Source organism: Chlorocebus sabaeus, chromosome 3 (genome assembly GCF_047675955.1).
Source record: "Chlorocebus sabaeus isolate Y175 chromosome 3, mChlSab1.0.hap1, whole genome shotgun sequence".
In the NCBI taxonomy this organism is placed as follows: domain Eukaryota; kingdom Metazoa; phylum Chordata; class Mammalia; order Primates; family Cercopithecidae; genus Chlorocebus; species Chlorocebus sabaeus.
In genome coordinates, this window is record NC_132906.1 from 19129565 (window position 1) to 19152563 (window position 22999).

At 39.9% G+C, this 22999-nt stretch overlaps 1 protein-coding gene across 1 annotated transcript in view; it reads right to left on the reverse strand.

The window, feature by feature from the left end:
• Nucleotides 1-22999, reverse strand: part of FOXO1 (forkhead box O1) — a 110564-nt gene that overhangs the window by 35675 nt on the left and 51890 nt on the right. The window lies entirely within an intron of this gene.

The window sequence follows — 22999 nt, forward strand, 5'->3', positions numbered from 1 at the left end:
GGGATTACAGATATGAGCCACCGCACCCAGCCCTACTAGAAATTTTGTTTCTACAGCTCAGTAAGTAAATTAGAGCTCTACAAGTAGATTAAATGAAATAAATTACTACGCTTGCTGAATTCTCACAAACTGTGACATCTGTATCCTCACCCGTGAACACTACCTGTATACTACCTATGCATTACTCTTCCAAACTGGGTAAACCAGAATGTGCAATCCCCATCTTATTCAATCTTCATGCTACTCTGATCTCTTCCAATCTCCAGCACTCTGCTTACTAAATTCCAGACATATTAATTGAGGACCTGTATCCTGACCATGATTTAAAAAAAAACAACTTCATCAAAACTCAGGACAGAGAAAGTTGCTCCCGGCTCACTGTACAATTTGTTTTGTGAACTAGGCCTGCAATATCTTTGAAGGAGTTACCTGAAATTATTAAAAGCAAAGACCAATCTATATCTCAAAGTTCCAGAACAAAGCTTTTCACTTTCTGAATAGTAGTGAAGCAGAAAAGACGACTTAAACCAGTAGGGTGCCCTGATTACTACATTCCTCCCGAACATTTTCTGAATATCTCCAGTTCTCCTCTCCTGCCTCTTGGAGGAACACAACCAAAACTACAGCGTCAGGTTAACCTTGTCTTGAATGTAAGCTCCTGAAGATATAAATCTTTTGTCTCACACTTTGTCTTTCTGCAGTACTTAGCACAGTCAGGAAACCAGACTTTTAATAACTACAAAAGAATTTATATTACTCCCTCACTTTTTCCTGTTTCAATAATCCCAATCCCTATTTTCCAATCCTTTACACTTTATTGCTTCACAGTGATGGCAGGCCCCTACTGTCTTCCCAAGAAATGGTAAAGGTGTGTACAGGAGGCATTTCTGGGTCTCACACAACCAAAAGTAATTAAAAGTATATGGTTTATATTACCAAACCAATCTTATATAGGCAATCACTTCACAGCCTATATAAGATAATCATTATGTTTATAACACCACTAAAACATCGACTATGCCTCAAGAATAGAGGGAAGCATTTTGTTTTGGGGGCTTTTTTGTTTCTGAGACAGGGTCTCACTCTTTCACCCACGTTGGAGGGCAGTGGCGTGATCATTGCTCACTGCAGCCTCAAACTCCCAGGCTCAAGTGATGGCCCCAGCTCAGCCTCCTGAGTAGCTGGGACCACAGGCACACGTCACCACGCCTGGCTAATTTTTGTTGTTTTTTTATAGAGACAGGGTCTCCCAATGTTGCCCAGGTTGGTCTTGAACTCCTGGGCTCAAGTGATCCGCCCACCATGGACTCCCAAAGTGCCAGAATTACAAGCATGAGCCACCATGTCTGGCCTAAGGAAACATTTTGAATTAAGACTATTTAAAATTTAAGACTCAAAGGGGAGAAGTACTTACTAAACCTCATGTCACCCTGCAACTGGAAAAATTCCAGGGTGTCAAGCACCAATTTACAATCATTCCAAGATGTCACTGTTTTCTTCCTAGGTAATCTAAAACTGCAGCAAAGAAAAGTTCTTACCGCTGTAGACTGTGCTTTAAAAATATTTCAAGTTCACACTTGAACTATGGTAATATGTAAGTAATACATATTACTTACTCAATACATATTACTTACTGAACATACCAACCTATGGGTTAGTTCTATTTATACCAAAGGTAAAGAAAAAAAAATTAGTTTCATTATTTGCTATTTTTGCAAATGGGAGTTAATCAGATAAAGAATCCTCTGGCTTACAGTAAATCTACCCCAATATAACAAAACAAAAAATCAGGACTTTGGATCCTTCTCTGACATCCTTCTATGCTCCTTAATTAGATATTTCATTGGCTTTCAAGTGCTCAACTTTTGGCTCTGAGATAATTTGCATTCAGTTAGACATTTTAAGCCACCCTGTCACCATTATAGAGAACTGCCTAATGAGGTCCCCTTAGACAAGGTCTGATTTGACAACCACCTGCAATTTTAAGACTAAATTTAATACTAAAATGATCCAAGGTTTCCTAATTTCTCTGAATTTGAAAGGATTTGGTGAATGTCATTCCCTAAAGATGGGGCAGTGGGGAGGTCATATTTCATTAAGGAATATCTTCAGTTTGAAACACTTTCAAGTCAACTATATAATTATCAAGTGAACAGAAAATCAGATAAACTCACAATTTCACCTCTGACTCCTTGAACACAGCATCTCCCTCCTTGAAAAGTTAATGGATAGTGAACAAAAAGACCCACCTGATCACTTCTATGCTCTTCTGGAGTTTAAGGGGGCCCATGGGGGCAGGGGGAGCCAGGTAAAAGTCTGCCAGGATGGAGGAAGAACAGAAGAGCAGGAAGGAGTCTCTGGTCCTCAAGAGCTGGCCAGAGAGCACAGAGCACTGGAATCTAACTTCTTCATTTCAGGGTTAAGGAAACTGAGGCCCAGAGAGACAAAGTTATTTGCCCAAAGTACAAGGCCAGGAAGTGATGGGAAACAGGCCCAGGATACCTAAATCTAGTTACTGAAAGAGCAGAATTCACCGACATTAATTAACAAAAACAAACGTTCAAACAGCCACAATGGGGGGCACCTTTCTATGCGTTCACCTCATGATTTTCTCCAAGAAAGACCACAAGATAAGGGCAGGAGAAAAGGTTTCAGGGAGGGAGGGTTCTGAATAATACACACGGGCTTTTCTCCTCCACACCATTTACAGGAGATTCTGTTTTAGAGACAGGGTCTTGCTCTGACACCCAGGCTGGAATGCAATGGTACAATCATGGCTCACCTGCAGCTTCCAACTCCTGGGCTCAAGCTATCCTCCTGCCTCAGCCCCCCAAGTAGCTGGGACTACAGGTACACGCCACCACACCGGCTAATTTATTTTTTCTAGAGACAAGGTCTCACTATGTTGCCCAGACTAGTCTTAAACTTCTGGGCTCAAGCGACCCTCCTACTTTGACCTCCCAAAGTGCTGAGATTATAGGCATGAGCCAATGCACCAGCATACAGTAGATTTTATATGTGTATTTGGTTTTGATTTTTATACTTTTATGAGAACTAAGATGGAATCCGCCCCCCTTTTCCCTCAGAAAAGGAACATCCTAATAGCTTCACGTTGCAAATGGAATACAACATAAACAGAAAAAACTGAGATGGAGTGATTAGGAGGTTTAATAAGTCAGACTTTGCTAGAAATGGCAAAACACCTCCGATGCTGAACAGGTACACTTGAGATTTTTGTTCTCTAAAGCCTAGCTTTAAAAGAGCTTGACACACTTTGTAAAGAAGAATAAAGCCTCCATTCTATAAGCGTAACCAGTAAGTTGGAGGGAGACTGAGTACCATAAAAATCAGTGCTTCTCATACTTGAACATACACAGGAATCATCAGGGATCTATCTATCCTGTCAAAATGCACATCCTCATTCACTATGTCTGGGGGTAGGCCTGAGATTTCCTGGTGATACTGATGTCAATGGTCCATGCTACAATTTTATCTAAATTGACACATAATAATTATACATAATTATGGAGTACTGAGTAACACTATGATACATGTATACAGTGTATAATGATCAAATCAGGGTAAAATGGGGCAGGGGTGGTAATATTTAATAAAGGGGCCTATTCTGTTTGAAGGGCCTCTAAGACAACTATAAAATTATCAAGTGAACAGTAATAGAAATTCAACTAAATTCACAATTTCCTCTCTGATTCCGTGAACACAGAATCTCCATCCTTGAACAGTTAACAAAATGACCCACCCTGATCACATCTATGCTCTTCTGAGCATATCACCTCGAACATTTGTCATTTCTCTGTGGGCCATAAAATACAGGAGGTATTTTATGACCACATTTCAAAATATGTTTATTTCACAATTTGGACTGCTAGCTACAAACAGTGGCATGTGAGTCTTTTTCCCTCTGGTTAGTGGTAGGCCCTGTAGAAATGTCAGCTAATTTTTTTTTTTTTTTTCCTTTGCGGGAAGGAGATAGGAGTCAAGTCCAATGAATAAGTGTAAAAGCATCTGGTACATGGCATGGTTATTTAATACAACAGAATTTGCTCTGAGGTGGAAGGACAGGGGTTTCAGCCTTTGTGTTTGTCATACAACAAAGGGACTTTAGGTTGATAAAGTTATGGAACATGAGACTTCATTCTTCTTATTAAATAGCCAAATGGACCGAATGTTTGCATGAAAGCTACTCTTTCCTTCCATGAAAAGGAAATTAAGCCCACTTGCTCCCAAATGGGATGCTTTTCAGGAGTCCTGAGCTATGTTCTGGCGGAAAGCTGGGGTCTGTGACCATAGAGCAGGACTGCCGTCATCCAGGCCATTATTATCAGGAATGCCTAACATCACTTCTTTCTGCAGTCTCACATGCCTTGGTTAAGATGTAAGCTTTCTGAAGTCTACCTTGCATACAGCCTTTGTGGGCTACTCCATATTTGACAAAAGAAATTTTAAACTAGCTTTAGGAAGAGATGTAGCTTTGGAGATCTTGACTCAAATCCCTGCCAGTTATTTAGTTACATGACCCTGGGCAAATTACATAAGCTTTCTGTTTCTCAATATAAAAGAAGTACGATAGATACCAGTGAGGTTCCAGTGAGATCCTGTACTTGTGACCAGCCAGTGAGCGTCTAGGGTTAGGATTATCACTGTCGCCATCAGGGCCATCCTTCTGCAACTGTCTTACTGTACTAAATATACATGTCACCGAGCAGGCTCTGTTCTCAATGAGAACGGAAGTTCCATGCCAGCAACATCTAATGTTCAAACATCACTGATAACTCTTGATTTCTGCACACTCATCTAAGCACTACAGTATACAGAAAAGACCGTAAATCATATGCACAACCATTCTCTCCACTGTCATCAATGCCATCTCATCATTGATCCTCCCCTACCTTCCTACCACCTCCTCTCATCCTCATTCTGTTAAAAGACAGCAAGGTACCCCAAAGGGGAGGGAGACAGCACCTAAATTCTCATTCCACCTCCCTACATCAAGAAAAATGTGTCCTTCATGAGCCAGCAGCAACTCATCTCCCCAAGCATGGCACAGTAAGAATGGACTGCTCTTTTGCTGTCAGTTTAGTATAGATCACATGGGGGAGCCTATTTACTAAAAGCAAAAACCTACAAAACCGCTGTTCACAGCTAGTCATACGTGATTAATGCTTTAATATCTAGTCTTTCCTTATACATTCTCAATCACCACAATAACCCCAGAGTCTATTAGGACTATTATTATTATTACCAAGATAAAGACAAAGGCTATTGGAGTTTGTTGCCAGAGATGAGTTCCTTGTCACCCAGCCTTGGAGCCTGTTCTCTTACTCTCTAAGGCAGACATCTTCCCAATAAGAGGGTAGTGGGAACACAAAAACATCTTTGTTATCAGAATCACCTATGTAATTCAACTGCACACATTTCTGACAGAGTCCAAGGCCCATTTTTATCAGTCTGAGCTGCATCCCTAACTGTGATCAGGACCGATAAATGACAGCCCACCACCTGGAGGCCCTTAGTCATAGCTTCAACAAGGTCCCCTGTGTCAAACTGTAAATGACAATGCTGAGTCAAGGTTGGAGCCTAAACCCTACACATCTTCCCTCGGTAAACGGTCCTGCCTTAGAAAGAACTTTTCCCTAAGTCTCTTCTGCCAATTCAGTGCAGAAAGTAATGGTCAGCCTTGGAGTGCTGCTGACTCGCACCCTGGGAGCTTCTAAGGGGCCCTGTTCACCAGTGTGAAGGCGCCTCTCTCACTACCCACATGCTTCTCCAGCTCAAAGGGCCTTTTCAAAGGGATTAGGGGTGTGCTTCAAAATCTTCATTAAGTAATTTAATAATGTATGTGTCCAGTACTTCAGTCCCCAAACAGAAAGGAATGTGCCCAGGAGCCGGCAGGCAGAGCCACATTCTTCCTGTTAACCTGTTATGGTGGGGGGCGGTGCTCGGGCCAAGTCCTCAGAGGCTTTCCCCGCCTCAGAGCATCAGGCTCTCATTTTCAATTTCCAATTTGGACTTTTCTCAGTTTCAAATCATAAGCTAACAGAGGTTGAAGATCCTGACAGGGCATAATATCCTCTACCAAGTCAAGACTGTGATAGGCAAAAGGGAACAAAGGAAAGCAAGAGGCCCCAGTTCAGGGGAGGGAAATGGAAATCTACTCATGTAAAGTGAGAAGACGGAACATCGGTGAAACTGGCTCTTCAGATGGCATATGGCACGGAATGGCAACTTTTGTCAAGTACTATGCATGAAATAAAGTAACAAATGGGCAGGATGGTACTCTTTAGTTCAGTTTTTGGGGCTTTTTTGTTAATGTTGTTACTATTTCTTTAAAGAAGGGGCATTCACACAAATAAATTTCTTTCCCTAAAATTCTGATCAAATTCATGACCATTTCTGATATATTATTTGCAAGAGGGAACAAAAACAAACGAATGAACAAAAAACAAACTAATGAAATCAACCAGTCTTTTCCACTAGCATGAAAAAAAAATCACACAACATCAAAACTTTAAAAGACAAGCTGATGCTTTCTTGAATGGATTCTTTCAGGAATATTTACATAAATGTGGTTCACAAGGTCACTACCCACCCAAATTTGTGGGGTGGTTTTTATGAGCTAAGTCCTTGTTTTGCCCTTCATAATGTCCCGTCTCTGAACCTGAATACACCCCTAGCTCTGCTCTACTCCCAGTGTGGTTCTGGGGCCAGCAGCACTGGCATCACTAGGAGCTGGTTACAAACGCAGGACCTTGGGCTTCAGCCCAGACCTACTAAATCAGAACTGACAAGATCCCCAGGTGATTAATACATACACTAAAGTTTGCCATCTCGCAAAATGGTTTATTATTTCATTTTCACAGCTCAATTAAGAAAGTCTTCCTTAGTCATATGCCTTCCTAATAAGTACCATTTATGGATGCTTCTCTGGTAACTAGATGACTTGGGAAAATAAATCTTGTTTGTTGTATGAAATACTTTTAAGATAAAGTTCTTTTTTGATATGTGCAATGTTTTGGGGGAAGGGGGAATTGCTTAATCCATTAACAGCCTTCTACAACACACCCTACTGTCATCATTTCTATTGATCAAAAATGTACACTATAAACAAGAAAAAAAGCAAGTATATCCATATTAAACCAAAAATACCAACTGAGCAAAACATGACAATAAACGTCAAGTGAAAGACACACTGGGGGAAAAAAAAAAGAGCTTACAAAATCTGTTTGCAGAGTTACTCTTGTCAGGAAAGAATATATCTGCCATACAATTCAGAGTGAGAGCAACTGCTTCTGTCTAAAAGAGATGGGATTTCCCCCACATGCCAGGCCTTGCCCTCAAGCATTTTATATACTACATTATATAGTTTAAGCCTCACCACAGCCTTACATGATGGGCACTGCTTTACTGAGGTCTAATTTACACACAGCCAAATGCTCAAATGGGCTGTGTACAGCTGGATGAAGTTTTATACGTGTACCCTGTGAAATCACCACCCACAGGTATTGTCACTTACTAGCACTTACGTTCGTTTTGCTTGTTTATTGAAATTTATACGAATGGAATTGTGTGGCATGTGTCTTTGTGAGCCTGGCTTTTTTCATTGACTGGTTCTAGATAGGGTGGGTAGGGAAAAGGAATGCCCTGCTAAGGAGCACAGAAAAGTGTAAAATACCTCAAAGGGAGGGAGTGCCCCTCCTCGGGCCTGGGAGGGGTGGTAGAGGAATCTGTAGGAAAGGAAGCTGGAAAGATGAGCCTTTCAGATGGTGAGTGGTCTTGATGCCCAGGAAAAGGATTTAGATTTTATCCTTAAAGTAGCACAGTATCTGAAGATGTTTCAGGAGGTGAAATGTTATAATTAAAGTGATGCGTCATCTTGCCCACAGCAGAGTGAAGGAAGAAACTGGAGGCAGCAAGCCGATGAAAAGACCAGTGTAGTGACCCAAGCATGAAATGATGAAATGGTTCCAGCCAACTAGGGGAAGGGAAAGAGGAAAACTCCAAGAAGCCTCAACTCCATGCTCCACTGCAGAGGCAAAAGAGTTGAATTGGAGTTTTTCCCACTGATCCAGCACTGAAAGCTATCCTCACCTAAAAAATAATGGTAAGTGCTGTTCAAAACCTGATGACCTCAGGAGGAGAAACCCATTTCAAAGAGGAAGACAAGTTCAAAACAACAGCCAGCCATCTGGTCCTCACTGAGGTGACAAATTAGACCAAAGTTCAGGAGAAAAGATGGAGAGAGATGGACATGAGAGGTGAAGAACAAGACAGCTGGAACTAAATGGGCCTCCAGAAACCATCTCTGTGTGTGTCAAGGTGACAGGCTGAACCAGTCAGAAGGCACCACCACAGAAGTGCACAGGGGCTTTACCTTGGGGGCACTCACATAAATTAGTAAAAGGAGTGTGCAACCTGACAGGAAGAGGATAGGAGTACGATAAAAATCAAAGACTGTAGCATTAGCAAAAATTCCTGCCAATTAGGCATTCAAAATTTAAAGTCGCCTTTTCTCAACTCCAACTACTGCAAATGCTGAGTCAGATTCTCCCAAAAAACACAATTTTTTGTTAATGAAGTTTCAGAAGCTTCATTAACTCCTTCCAGCATCTTCAAGGTATTACTTTGCAAATTACTGTCTGGGTATGCTAAACTTAGTAAATTACTGTTTGGGTAGACTAAATAGTAGCTTAGTACTCTGAAAGAGTTAATGGACCTTCCAAACTGTCTAATTTACTCCTAAGGTGCTTTTGATAGTCAAGACTCTTAACTCAATTTGCATATTACCAATGCAAATTTCAAGGCAATCCAATAAACTGGCAATTCAAATTTATGTCCAAATTGGATCCAATAGACTTTTATTTAGACTTCCTAATCATCATAAATCTTAGATGATTACAACCAATCAACAGGGGTCTTTCCTCAAGCAATCTACTACAAATTAAAGCTAAAAAGTGATGGAAAAACATAAAACTTGAGATCAAGGTTTGCAATTAATGTATGTTTAGAAATATGAGTCTGGGTTATGTCTGGTCTGTCTAAAACCATCCCACAGCCACAGATTATTATACCTCAACACCCCCCACCACCCGTTTTCTCTTCTTTGCAGCTATTTTCCCTTTCATCAGACTATAGTAACTTCCGCCACACGACAAATTTGTTCATTAAAGTCCAGTCTTTGAAGGATATTAAATAATTCCTAAGATGAGGCATGTATCTCTTCTCTAAAGGAAAACAATAAATAACATAAAAACAAGAATTTAACTTTTGACTTAAAGGTGATTGTTATGTGCTCAAGTCACTTTCCAGTTATGCTGTCAATAATGTTAATATTATTTTACATTATTCACTGACTGAACTTTGTTAATCAAAAAAGCTGGCAAGCTTTATACATACATTCACCAGTGGCTTCAAAAAGACAATGCATAGAAAACAAAGTAGAAGCACTGCTAAATAAGTAGCGATAATTTTGTTTAATTAAAACAATATGGCTGACTCTTCCCTATTTTTCAAATTTGCTTTAATATTTTTAAATTATATATACAAATTTAAACACGTATTTGTTCTCAAGCCCCCAAGCAAACCTGAATAAATCAATCTTCTGAATTGTCCAATGTACTAAACATTGATTCTCCAACATAATACTTTTTAAAATTTCTTTTAAATTCTCAGTGACGAAATGGGTTTTTTGGTCAGACTGGCACCTTTTTAGGCACGTTTCTAAAAGATGTCGTTCTTGCCTTGTTATTCTTTTGAAAAATATAGAGCAATATCTAAGCATCTTTGTACTAGTACTGTTTTACCATTAATGACTTGATTTGATAAATACTTCGAAATGGAAATATCACCAAAGATCACAGTTCAGACTTATTAATTTTTAAAAATAGAATTGTATCTACATTTTCAAATGTTAGCGTTTTAAAAATACGGCAACTAGAACTCTCTAGAGAGGTACCTACGTTATCATTAATAATGAAATTACATATGCGTACCTTTCAGAGCCAAGAGGCACTAGCTGAAACCACACATAGAAAGATTCATGTAAACCTTAGTCCCACCATTAAAGCAAAAGACAAGCATCTGGTTTTCTTCTTAATTTATTAATATTTTCAGTTCCATCACAGTGGTTTTTTACTAACTACAAATTAAGTAGCCAACCTATGCCTTGATTGCAGGCATAATATGCTTAATATGCTTTCCCTTTCCCTCACTTTCTGAAGGTGAATCTGAGCAAAAGAAATGTGGCAGGACAACCATGGGACAGTGAATGTAAACATATTCTATGGCATTTAAATTAGTCATTTGCAAGAAACTAATCCTGTTATCCACAGAGAAATTTTCAAAAGGAATAACTAAAAGCTTTCAAAGAAAAATTTTAAGGTCTTTTCTCTTTCTCCCCAGTCTCACTTTTGAGGACAAGAAAATTTAAAAATTCAAAGCATAAAACTCATTAATATCAATCCCTTAGGGGAATAAATGTAGAGGGTGGGAGGAGATGCATAATCAATGTACCTGAAAAGAAAGAAAGAAATGCACACAAGCAATGTAAAAGATTATTTCAAACATGAAGGGGGAGAGATTGATCTTCACCTGCTAATACAGCTTTCTTAATGCTGGTGTTTTTCTACCCAAGGTCATTTACATTTTTTAAAACGGTTATTTTAATTTCATTCCAACACAATGCATTCTATCTAGATGGCATGATTTACAAAGCCCTGATACAGCACCTTTCAACACTACCTGCCAATCATTTAAGGCTTTTCCAGGTTTTGTGTCAGAGATTTAGGTATAGGTTAGCAGCAAATCCTTCTTAGTTGACACATGTGAAGATGACCCAAATGCAAAACAAAGCAAAACACACTACCAAGCTCACCTACCTGATAAGTCTTCTCCAAGTTACACTACCATAAAATTAGTAAGAATTCAAGGTCCCAATCCAGAGGCAACTTCATGTGGGATGAGTGATGGATGGATGGGAATGAACACCACACATGCTCTGCTCATGCACTCACTGCCTACATCACTGCACAGCTAGGCCACTAATGCAGATCTCAATCTGATGAAGTCATTTCCTCAGCTGCAATTTAGGGAGTTGGCAACGGTCCTTAAGGTCTCTCCCAGCTTACTATGCCTGTACCGTGTATTTCCATTTTAGGCTTCTCTCAGCACATGTTTAAGATAAATCTTATTTTATTACAGGGTAATGAGGAGAAACAATATGTATCCTTAAAAAAGTAGGTTAGCTATGGCCTTTTGGCAATCAATGCTCTTAATGCTGCTATTAGGTGGAAAGGTGTTATCCAATCCCAATCCAACCCAAACCAGATGGAGACCCTAGTCGGCACATGAATCCAAAAAAAAAAAAAAAAAAAAAAGGTTGAGTTACAGCAAGGATTTTAAATATATACATATATTATAAATAAAAAAGTATGTATACCTTATATGTGTTTGTGTTTGTGTTGTGCGTGTGTATACGTATATGTATTCCTTAAACATCTGACTTAAAAATATACAGGTAACTGTGCTTGAGGTACAGCAAACCTTTGAATCAAGATACTCTGGCTAGGCTTCCATTCTTTCTTATAAACCCACAGTATATTGTCACCACAGATTTACAATTTGGATTTCTTTCAAGTGGAAGAGGAATCCAACTGAACCCCTTTCATAACAATCCAACTACAGAAGTTCTTCATGGTTTCCCCTAATCTTACAGGGTCTGACTGCAAATAATTTATCAGCAGCTTAAGTCTTTCAAGGGGTTCAACTTAGTTTTTCCTAAAGATAATTATTTTCACATTCATATTTAACAGCTAACTTTTTATGAGGAAAACAAGCACTACTGCACAAACACATATGAAAAAGCACAACTGAGTTTCAAGAAAACTGTAACTCAACTACTGTACTAGAGCTTAGCTTTAGCAGTCAGAGTGCCATATACAATCACAAAGTGTGTTTTGTCAAGGGAATTAAGAGCTGGGGTTGATGTGGTGTGCTGGGGAAGCAAACATCAGGTGAGAAAGCTAGAGCAGATGATGATGTCGCCATAGAAATTTACCCCGAACACTTAATGTGCCAAAATGGGGCAAAGACTAGGAAAACTACAGAGTGTCTTTTTAACTGTGTGATTTATACTGAATGTGACAGAATTGGCCTAAATTTTGCAACTTCCACCAAAAAAAAAACAAAAAAAAAGACAAGACATGCCACCTAGAAGCACTATTAACACTTTAAATGTGTGAGTGTCACTTGTTCTTACAAGGCAATCTTTTGAAAAATCTAGTTAGTGATACTGTATATGTATGTGTATGTACCTACATGATATTTAATGTGTACGTATGACTGAGTTCACTCAACTATCTCATAGTTAGCCTAATGTCAGATTTTTTTTTATTATTATTCTTGCCTCTGGAATAAACCATATGATCTGTACGTGGTTCTCTTGGTATGTTTATCTTCCCGTGTGCTATTTACACTTATATTAGAATTGATTCATGTACATTCAGCCCAGAATCATATTGGCATCAGGCAAGGACACCTAGCCACCAGTAACTATGACCAGGCAGACACATACACATAATCTATACTACAGAGAACTAACTGAAAGGTGATGCTACTTCATCACAAGCCTTTCTCTCCTGGAAGCTTTCTTCTTTAAACATGCCATGACAACAGGAGTCTAAACCAGACAACTCTATATTTTTTCACCTATTTGTAAATATTACTGTCATCCCTAAAAAGTCTTATGTATAAGAATCACACTAGATTAAGATGTTAATTTTTTTCCAGACAGAAACCAAAAGTGTATTCATTTAACATTATAGACAGTAAAACAGCTGTATGTTAACATCCTTTCTAAAATTCAATTGGTTCCTATTTCACACAAACCCTTTCCTCTAGCTCCCAGCCTCAGGAATGTAGATATTGCTATGAATAATCATTTGTTAAATGCTATAGAAACCTGGAATCTTTGTTTCCAGAATTTAAAAACTGGTACACATTTAAGTAAATCAGTAATGATGTTCTTCATCATTTACTTTTTAAAAATCTGATATATATCACATATGTACATGTTGATATATATATATAATATCATATAAATAAGTATTTTTAGTCAATGGTCATCCAGTCTTCATTTTTAGTCACCAAAACCACACACTGTGTGGGCAACTCAATAATAAAACTAACAAATTTTATAGCAGTAAAAAAAAATAGAAAAATAAAACTCTTAAAATTCACTGCTCAACCATATCATTTTTTTTCCTGATCAAGGAAAATTCCAGGATATTTTAAGAGAATTCCAGAGTACCTACAGATGCTCTGTTACAATACTAAGCATTCCAGTGCTCACAGTTGGTGCTTAAAACTGTAACCTAGCAGCATTACACACACACATTTCCTACTCGATAGCTCCCTACCCTCAAAAAGAAATGATGGGGACATGGCTCCCACTTCTCCAGCCTTAACTCCAATCACACAAATCCAACCAACTGTACTTCTCAATTCCTCCCCATTGTCCAGGCTGCTCCTCCCCCTGAATCTCCTCTCAATCTGGCCCAAATACACCCTCAGCCTGTTGAAATTCTATCTATACTACAGTGCTCATCATAGGTATGCGCTCTATTTTTTCCTGGTTCCAACCCAATGGTGACCTTTTCTAGCCCCTAAACCCCCAAGGTACTCCCTTTTCCACCTCTCTAGTCACTTGCCAGCAGTACATATGTATCAGTAGCTAGTAAGCCCTGACCCTGCTCGGAAGTGTGGAAAGCTAGTGTGTGAAAGAAGGCCACAAATTATACCAGTAATGCTGCTGACACTAACCACTAAGAGATACTCTTGATTATCAGCTGAGAAGTATTGAAAAGTAGTAGGTACGAGCCTAATAATCTAGAAAACATACATCGACCAAGCAATAATAAAAATATCAACAAATTTGGAACAACAAAAAACATATTCTAACAATAACATAGTGGAATTTACTGAAAGGCATGTTCTACTTAACCAAAATACTGTGGAAAAACAATTTTTCCAAATGTTATCTGGCAAGATAGAGCAAATGTAAAAATCGAAGATCAAAATAACCTCCATCACTTTATTGACCAAGGTGGTTTTAAACCTATCAAGTTGACAGTTTTCCAAACTGAGTTTCTATCACTCTTCACCACAGACTACACCGTATCTCTCATCACCCAGAGCTATATAGCCTAAAACTGACTATTTCAAGGACCAGCAACATGGTTGGTTGGTTAGTTTCTTTGTTTGTTTGTTTTTTTATTTAGAGACAGAGTCTCGCTCTGTCACCCAGGCTGGAGTGCAACGGCGCAATCTTGGCTCACTGCAACCTCTGTCTCCTGGATTCAAGTGATTCTCCTGTCTCAGCCTCCTGAGTAGCTGGGATTACAGGCACGTGCTACCACCACACCTGGCTAATTTTTGTATTTTTAATAGAGACGGGGTTTCACCATGTTGGCCAGGCTGGCCTCAAACTCCTGACCTCAAGTGATCCGCCAGCTCAGCCTCCCAAAGTGCTAGGATCACAGGCGTAAGCCACCACGCCCGGCCATGAAAAGGGGATTTTAAGTGACAGCACAGCATGTTATTTTCTATGGTGGGGCTCGGGGAGAGGCAGGGTGCCAAAAGGGACTGAGGAGGACTGTAAGAGTGATTGTCCATACTGGACACTACTTGCCAGATGTCAGCCCAGCTCATGCCCCTCCGCTGTCCCTCCATCCTCCCCAAGTCATAGTACAGCCTGCAGGTCCCTGCAGCTCCCACATCCAACTTGCTCACTGCCATTCCTATCTCATCACATCCCTGCCCCTGCTTTAAACTCCTCAGTAACTTCCTTTTTCCATCAGGTAAAGACCAAGGTCATGTCATGGAAGGCTCTCAGATCTAACCCTGTCTGCTTCTGAAGCTTTGTCTCACCCTGCCTTTCCCTTCAGACTTTGTAGTTAGGCCCCCAAAAAATACTGTGCCACTTCACCCTTCCCAGAAAGTTTTCTATAAATCCACAGATCTGCCCAACTTCTCCCCACTCCTCAATCAAGACCAGACCCAGGTTTCTTCCAAGTGAGATCTCCCTATGTCTCCCATGTGGCCCTTTTATGCCTTGGTTGGGCCTCTGGTACAGAAGGCACAGTGCAACTCTGTTTACACATCTGTCTCCCAGACAAAAACCGAAGGGCAGCAACCATGCTTCCTCATGCTACACCCTGAGCGCCTAGCAAAATGCTGGGGACACAGCAAGGGGTCAAATGTCTATGTCAATCTTGCTTGAACACTCCCAGTCCTCTGAAGCAGAAAGCTGTCCATCCTAGGCAATAAATATAAGCACCAGAAAACCATCATCTTCTTGGACACACTTTCAGGCTAGGGAATTGTTTCCCTACTAATTTCCCACTTGGGGTTTCTTCCTTCAACCATTTGTTCCTAGAGTGCTATACTACAAGTCAGGCACTGTATTAGGTAGGTAGGTAGGTAGGTAGGTGGGTGGGTGCGTGGCAGGGAGGGAGGGAGGGAAGGAAATAAAGTTATCAGGGAGCTTAAAGCCTATATGGGAGATTCTATAACCCCAAACACAGCATTCAACAGTCATTACTCCACACTATTTAGTATTGTACACATAGGTAGTACATCTCTATACATTCAATGTTTTTAACCCCATTTGTCTACTAAAGTCATTCTGTTGCCTTGAGCTTACACCAACATAAAGGTGGGAATGAAGGTGCCAATAAATGAAACCTGTATCAACAGATAAGAAATCAAATCTCAATTCTAGTAGTAGAAAGAACTAAGAAGATGGGCTAGCCCAGTATCTTCATTTTACAGAACAAGAGGCCCACAGCAGAAACAGGTTACATGAATTGCCTGGAGTCCCCCAGTAGGTACACTGCTGAACCAGATTTTGAATACAGATCTCTTAAGTCTTGGCTCAATTCATGCACCCTCTTTCTTGTCCCTTAACTAGCTGATAGTAACATGTCTCTCATGGTGTGTTAAATTCAGTCCACGTCCATATGAAAAACTGAACTAGTGTTTCTTGGGGCAGAGGAAATGACAAAAGCCAAAGGCAGTAAGACAGCACCATATAATCTCATAACCAAAAGCTACCCTCAGCTGCTAACATTTTTAGCTTTTGTGGTAGGACAGAATTATTGGTCCCAATTCTTCACTCTCTGGTAACTGTATTTCTACGGCCTCTTGTGGGTAAAGCACACTTTCCTCCTTCTTGATTCCAGAGATGCTATGGCTAATGGGATGCTAGGGAATCTGATGCTGGCAAAGACTTGAAACATACTCATGCCGTCAGGCTTGCCCTCTTGCACCTGACACTACCACGAGAAGAACTTACCCTAGTCACTCACCTTCCAGCCAAGGCCTCAAAGTGAGACACACGGAGTAGGCTGCTGCAGGGAATTTCGTACATGTGAGCAATAAATACATACAGTTGCATGCCACTGAGACTTTGGGAGTTGTTATGGAGCAAAAGCTGACTGATAATCACAATGTGTTATCCTTCACGTCAAAAATGCATATTTCTCCTTATCTGTCACTGCTGTAACCCCTCAGAGTATTAGCTCGCTGTTGAAGTAGCAATCACCTTCTTTTTTTTCTATTTTACATTTTCTTGATTTCTCTAGGCTATCTTTTTTCAGATTCTCTTCAGAAAAGAATAATGTCTACAAATTGAAGTGTCATCTCCAAGGCTTTTCCTGATTCTTAAGGTAGGTATTATATAAGAGGGTGGCAGAAAATGTTATCCTTTCAGTGTCACGTCACAAAATGCCTCCTTTTTCCTTCAAAGCAGTAAAGTAAGATTTGTCATGATCATGGTTAATTTATTAAAGATAATTTTCAACTCATATGATGGATCCTAGAGATGGGTGGGAAGGGGGTACATGTATCTTCACTGCAAGTACTAAAGATTTTTAAAAGCTGTTTTAAAACCTTCAGCTGAAATAAATGTTAAAATACAATGACTCTTGGTATTTTTAAAGGGCCTCCAAATCAGGGTAACTTTAAACAATGACACTCAATGTAAATGCCCTTCAATTGTGCCATTTTCCCATTCCAGCACACAGCTCAATGTCATTAAAACTACTCAAATTTAGTTAATTATCATTATCATTTGTAATTTTTGAAGCTCAGAAGACCCGAAATAAAATTACGTTTGGATGACAAAACACATTATGCGATAAAGTCATCTGGAGGGTAGAATACCAAACTGGGAGCCTACTGCTTCTTTTTCCTTCTGCTTGCCATGACAAGGTTAATTTGTTTGCTTTCTTTATTCTTCCTTCTGTCTTACAAAGGAGATGCATACACTTACTTTGGAAAGGATGTAATTTCTACATATGTATCAGTCTACACTGTATTAATATGCCTAGAGTGTGCATAGAATTATGCATGAGTATTTGTAAATTTAAGTCTGTTTACTCAAAACCACAGAAAATACAGGTTTCAGTGCATCTTTCTTTTGATGTCAAAGGAGTAAGTGATTTTCTCAGGAAAATGAAAGCTAATTTCTTCAATTCTGGACTACAGATAATTAGAACTGACTACAAAAACAAGTAAACATGTCTTCCTATTTTTGAACCAAAGCTAGTAGAATAGCATTGTCTTCAAGGAAAATTTTATTTGCATATATTCAAATTCATGCCTAAAGAAATTCTTCAGGGTGGGAAAAAAAAATTCCTCAAGGCCCAGGGTTTTTAACCTGGAGCCCATGGACAGAACTCAAGGGATTCATGACCTTGGATAGGAAAAAACACATTTTTATGAGTCACTCATTAAAATGTAGCATTTCTTCCAATTACGAATGTAGGCAACACATCACAGTATTGGCAGTACCTGTGACTTTGACACCAATAGAAACTGGATGCCTTCACATTACAGTTGCTGTCAAAAACCCAAAATATTGTTTATTCATCTCCACCTCGAAATTATAGTGACCCACCACTAAATAGTATTTAATGTATTGATAAAGAAGCACATCTATTACCCTATGACAATTCTGACAACTGTATTTGATGTAACTGCTTTCCTTTGCAATCGCATGTAATTTCATATTATGTACCCTGCAACACTGAGGACACGCTGCATCCACTTGCCACACTCTCACTCCTCAGCTGCCCGTCTTTATTAACTAAGGACATCCGGGGTGCTTTTTGTGGAAGCATGAGCATACTGTACTGAGGGAAGGGAGAGGAGATAACAACCTATTTATATATATCTATAATAGTGAAATTTTTTAAAATGGTAATTATGATGAGGCATCTGTCTATTTGGCACCATCTAAAACCAGCAAGCAATAATTGTACAACAAGGGGGTGTTTAGTGTGTGAGGTTTAGGACATTGTGCCAGAAAACCTAAAGCATCCAAGTTGTAAAACATTGTAATAAGCAGGTAATCCTAGGCCCAGCGTCCAAGTTTCTGCCCTAACCTGTTCCTTATGATTATGATTTTAAAACATCCCAGTGTCAGCAGGTTCACTGTGAGTCAGACCTGAAATAATAAATGGCTTATTTTCCATCCTGATGGAGGAAATACATCATGGCTCATTGTGGCTCACTTAACTGGGGCTGTTTTTACAGGAAAATATAAAAATAACTAAGCCATTCCGCCTTACCATTTTTATTTTAAATTTTTTTATTAACAAAGCTCTACAATCCATTTTAAAAAGAAAAAGCATGTTTTCAATACAGGCTATAAAAACAATAGCTCACAAACATCTAGAAGGAAAAATAACATAAACTGAGAAAATTATGCTTGTAACCAACTAAATACCCTGGTTTGCCAAAATCACCAGTGAAATGCATTCACTACATCAAGATAAAGTGCTGCTTATTTTAATGGTCAACCACGTGGTAATGCTGTTAAAAGACAGCCAAAATCTTCTACCAGTATTCATTAAGGTTGCCAGGCCTTAAAAACCACATGTATCTATACACATACGTATACATAAATTCCAGAATGCAAAGTCTTAGTTGTTGTAACCTCTCAACTGAATGTTAAGAGAAAAGTTATATCTTCACCAAAAATAAATGCTTATTCAGTGGCATCAATACTGCACATAGGCTGTAAAACTCATCATGACTGAGGATAAAATGAGTGAGCAATATATTCTCAGAACAATGAGTTTTGTTCTCTCCTGTTACATAAACAAGTTCTATGTGACCTCACGGGTTTTAGATATGATTTATGACACCATGTCAGAATGCAATCTTATTCGTTACCCAAAACTGTGCTAGACTGCTACCACTATGGTGGGTTCAGACATTATTTAAAACAAACAAACTTAAGAGAGCATCACTGTAACCAATACTAGGTTACTAGGTACATATGGTGTACAGTTCAGGATATGACTGACCAATAAATTTAGAATCATACCTAAGGTTCTCAGTGTGTAATACAAATTTAAAGCTAAAAGTATTCATCGTTTCTGCTGATTTCGTACATTAAAAGAGTTAAGCCATAATTGTATCCTATGTCCTTGAAACAGCGATGTGGGGCGAAACCCTGCTAGAGGGGTTCACATGGACTTACCTGCCCATTCCCTCCTCACCTGACTCGTCTTGTGCCCCTAAACATGGATGGCATGATAGGGAAAGAACACATCTAAAACACACGGAAGCTGTGTTTGGGAGAGAGGATGGTGCTCAGCACTCTCTCATGAGCCCTGTTAATCCCCTCCTCCCATCACAGCTACAGTAATGTCAACAGTAAAATATAAAACCTGAGGCTGGGCATGGTAGCTCACACCTATAAACCCCAGCACAGTGGGAGGCCAAGTTGAGTGGGTCACTTGAGCCCAGGAGTTCAAGACTACCCTGGGTAACATGGCAAAACCCCATCTCTACTGAAAATACAAAAAATGAGCCATGCGTGGTGGTGCATGCCTTTAGTCTCAGTTACTCAGGAGGCTGAGGTGGGAGGACTGTTTGAGCCCAGGAGTCGTGGGTTGAGCCAACATCATGCCACTGCACTCCAGTGTAGGCAACAGAATGAGACCCTATCTCAATAAATAAATAAACAAACAAACAAAAATAAAAATAAAAACTCTACTAGAGGGCTAGGTTTTGCCCTGCCTTTTTACAGGCCTACTGAAGACAGGGTCAGTAGACTGAGAGGGCCAGCAGAAAATGCACTGACTCAAGGGTTACAGTTATCCATCTTCCATTTATCAGCTGTCATGCCATGGAGACCTTGGATCTCCCCAACAAAATCCAGGCTTCCCCACCTCTCCTACAGGGTTTTAGAAAGCTCAAATGGACAGAGCACAGCAGGCAGACAGCATATCATAGACACAGCTATGAACAGAAAGTGCCATGTATGATGGAAAAAATGTTGCAGGGTCTCCATGAAATTATCAGGATGACACCTCAGGTTTTCAACCTTAAGGAAGAAAACAGAAGAGACTTATGTGTGTGTTACACGTATGTACGTACACGAACACACAAGCGTGCCTACGGAGATTTCTTTCAAAAAGAAGGCTGGCCCAACAATTTCAGTGGCCGAGAAATTTTATCATCCCAGGCACAACATTTCTTGTTTCCTTGATGTCAATTCCATGTACAGTGGTCCTTCCCTGAGTTCTCACTTTCCACCTTTTTGTTACTTTCAGTACAATATGGTAAGATTTTTTGAGAGAGAAACTGCATTCATCTATCTTTTATTACAGTATACTGTTATTATTGGTCTGTTTTATTATTAGTTATTGTTGTTAATCTCTTACTCTGACTAATGTATAAACTATCATAGGAATGTAGGTACAGGGAAAAATGTAGTATACACAGGGTCTGATACTATCCACAGTTTCAGGCACTCACTGTGGGTCCTGGAACTATCTCCTTCCTATAAAGGAGGACTACTGTGTATCAGCTGATCTACGATTTTAACGGCAACATTTTAAAAGAGGAATGACCCACAAACTACTCTCCCTGTCTTCGTATTCCTTTCTCCAGCAAGATAGAGGTGAAGAACTAAACTTTAATCAGCCACAATTTGAAGGCTGTCAGGCGATCTCCAGTATTTAAACCTTGAAATCTGGGTGAAAAAGAACACCTCATGCCTGTAAACCCTGTTTCTCCATCAGGATTATCACTTGGTCAATAAGAGATAGCAAAGTCAAAAGTGTCCTCTTTCTGGGGGTGGTGTATGTGTTGGAGGGCAGGATCTCTGTGAGAACGGTTAGAAGTAAAAGAGATATGGTGAAAGGTCACTAGTCTGTCATCTCTCTCTTCCTGAGGCACATAAGGATGTGACATAGTTACATGTGGTTTGCAAGAGGCCTTCTCCCTTTACGATCTGCTTCTCCAACATCCCTAATCTAAATCAATTTTTATTTTCAATTTGGTGTTTTAAAAAAACAAAAAAGTTACCACACAAAAAGGACTGTAAGTCTGAAATGTTAATCACATCAAAGTCTGGAACTTCAAAGTTGCAGTTCCCACACCAAGAGCCGCTCCCGGCCCCCATCTGCAGTTTGAGTGTTAATCTAGATGGTGGTCTCTCTGATTTAAGACCTTGTTTTATGTGTACAGGGACTGTGGCCAAGTCACAGGCCCCACGAATTTGAATTTCCTGACTCTCATTTGGTTTAGTGGATGATTATGGCATCAGCATGTGCATTTGAAACAGGTCCCCAAAGAGGAAGCACATTCAGGTCACTTGAACAAACACGAGCGTGAGCCACACCAGAGCCCTCCAGCTGACTGCCTAGCAGCAGTTACACCGTCTTCCATCAGGACCCTGTGACCAGAACTACCAGGCGGCTTTCATGGAACTGAAGTTGGGTCCTCACAGCTGGTACCATTAAATGGCTTATTTTTCTAAGAGCCTGTGAAGAGCTTTAACAGACAGAAGAAAGTAAATCAGACCTCTCTTTAAAGAGAAAAAATAAAGGGTGAAAAAACTAGCACTCAACCCGGTATTTTAACTACTGGCAGTTGCCTTTCCTCTACCATGCAACACAGTGACTTGCAAAGGTATTTTCCAGCAGTTCTGGTTCCTGATTTCAGTGGCTACTCTATTTCAGGAATAAGGACAAAACTCAATACAGAGACAAATGCTGGAAAAGTCCCAGGGAACTAACCTGGCACCAGCAGTTCTGTGCAAGTCCACCTGGCCAGGCCAGGATGCATCTAAAAGCCAAACAGTTTGCTGTGTGCTTGCTTCTCATCATCTTCATCTCCTCTAGCAGCTGGAAATTTTAAAGCTAGATATGTTTAACCATCAGGAAACATGCTGACCATGAGCTCAGTCCTCTTCAGAAAGTCAAGAACACTGCAGGGATTAGGACCTCTTTTCAAAGCGTGATTCTGCAACACAATTTAATTCATCTGAATTTTCTACTCAGCAAGAGGGACCTACAGGACTCAAGCTCACTGGAGTTGTAAGCAGCCTGAAAATATGGTCAATGACGTTTCATTTTGTAAAGAGGAAAACTAAGAAACTGAGGGGACAGCAAACCTTCACATAGAAGATTTTGTTACTGAGAACAACGCTAGCAACTTTCTCACACTGCACAGACAGTGGAAGATCTCTTGGCCCTGCAGAGAAGAAAGCACAAGAATAGCGATGCTCCCCTTATCTGGTGGCCAACCTTCCAACCACCTCAGCCTCTGAAACACTCAAAGACTATTTAAACAAACGTGAACCAGAAAGTCAGGGCTAAAAGAAAACAATGAAAGCCAAATGCTAATCCACAGAACTACAGAGCACAGAGATCCTCTCAAATCCTCATCCAGGGCCTGGCTGGATTTAAACTGTGTATAAAATAATACCAGTTATTTAACACACTTTGTTATAAAGCTTCTCCTGAAAGGCTCACCCCTTCCTAGCTTGAAAACCATGCTGAAGTAGCTAGGAGGCAAAGCAATGTACACAGTAAGAGAAGGTCTTTGCCAAGCTCCAGAAGACATGGCATAGGTGGTAAGCAAAAAACCAGAAGATCCCAATGATCACTCCCATCACTCCAGT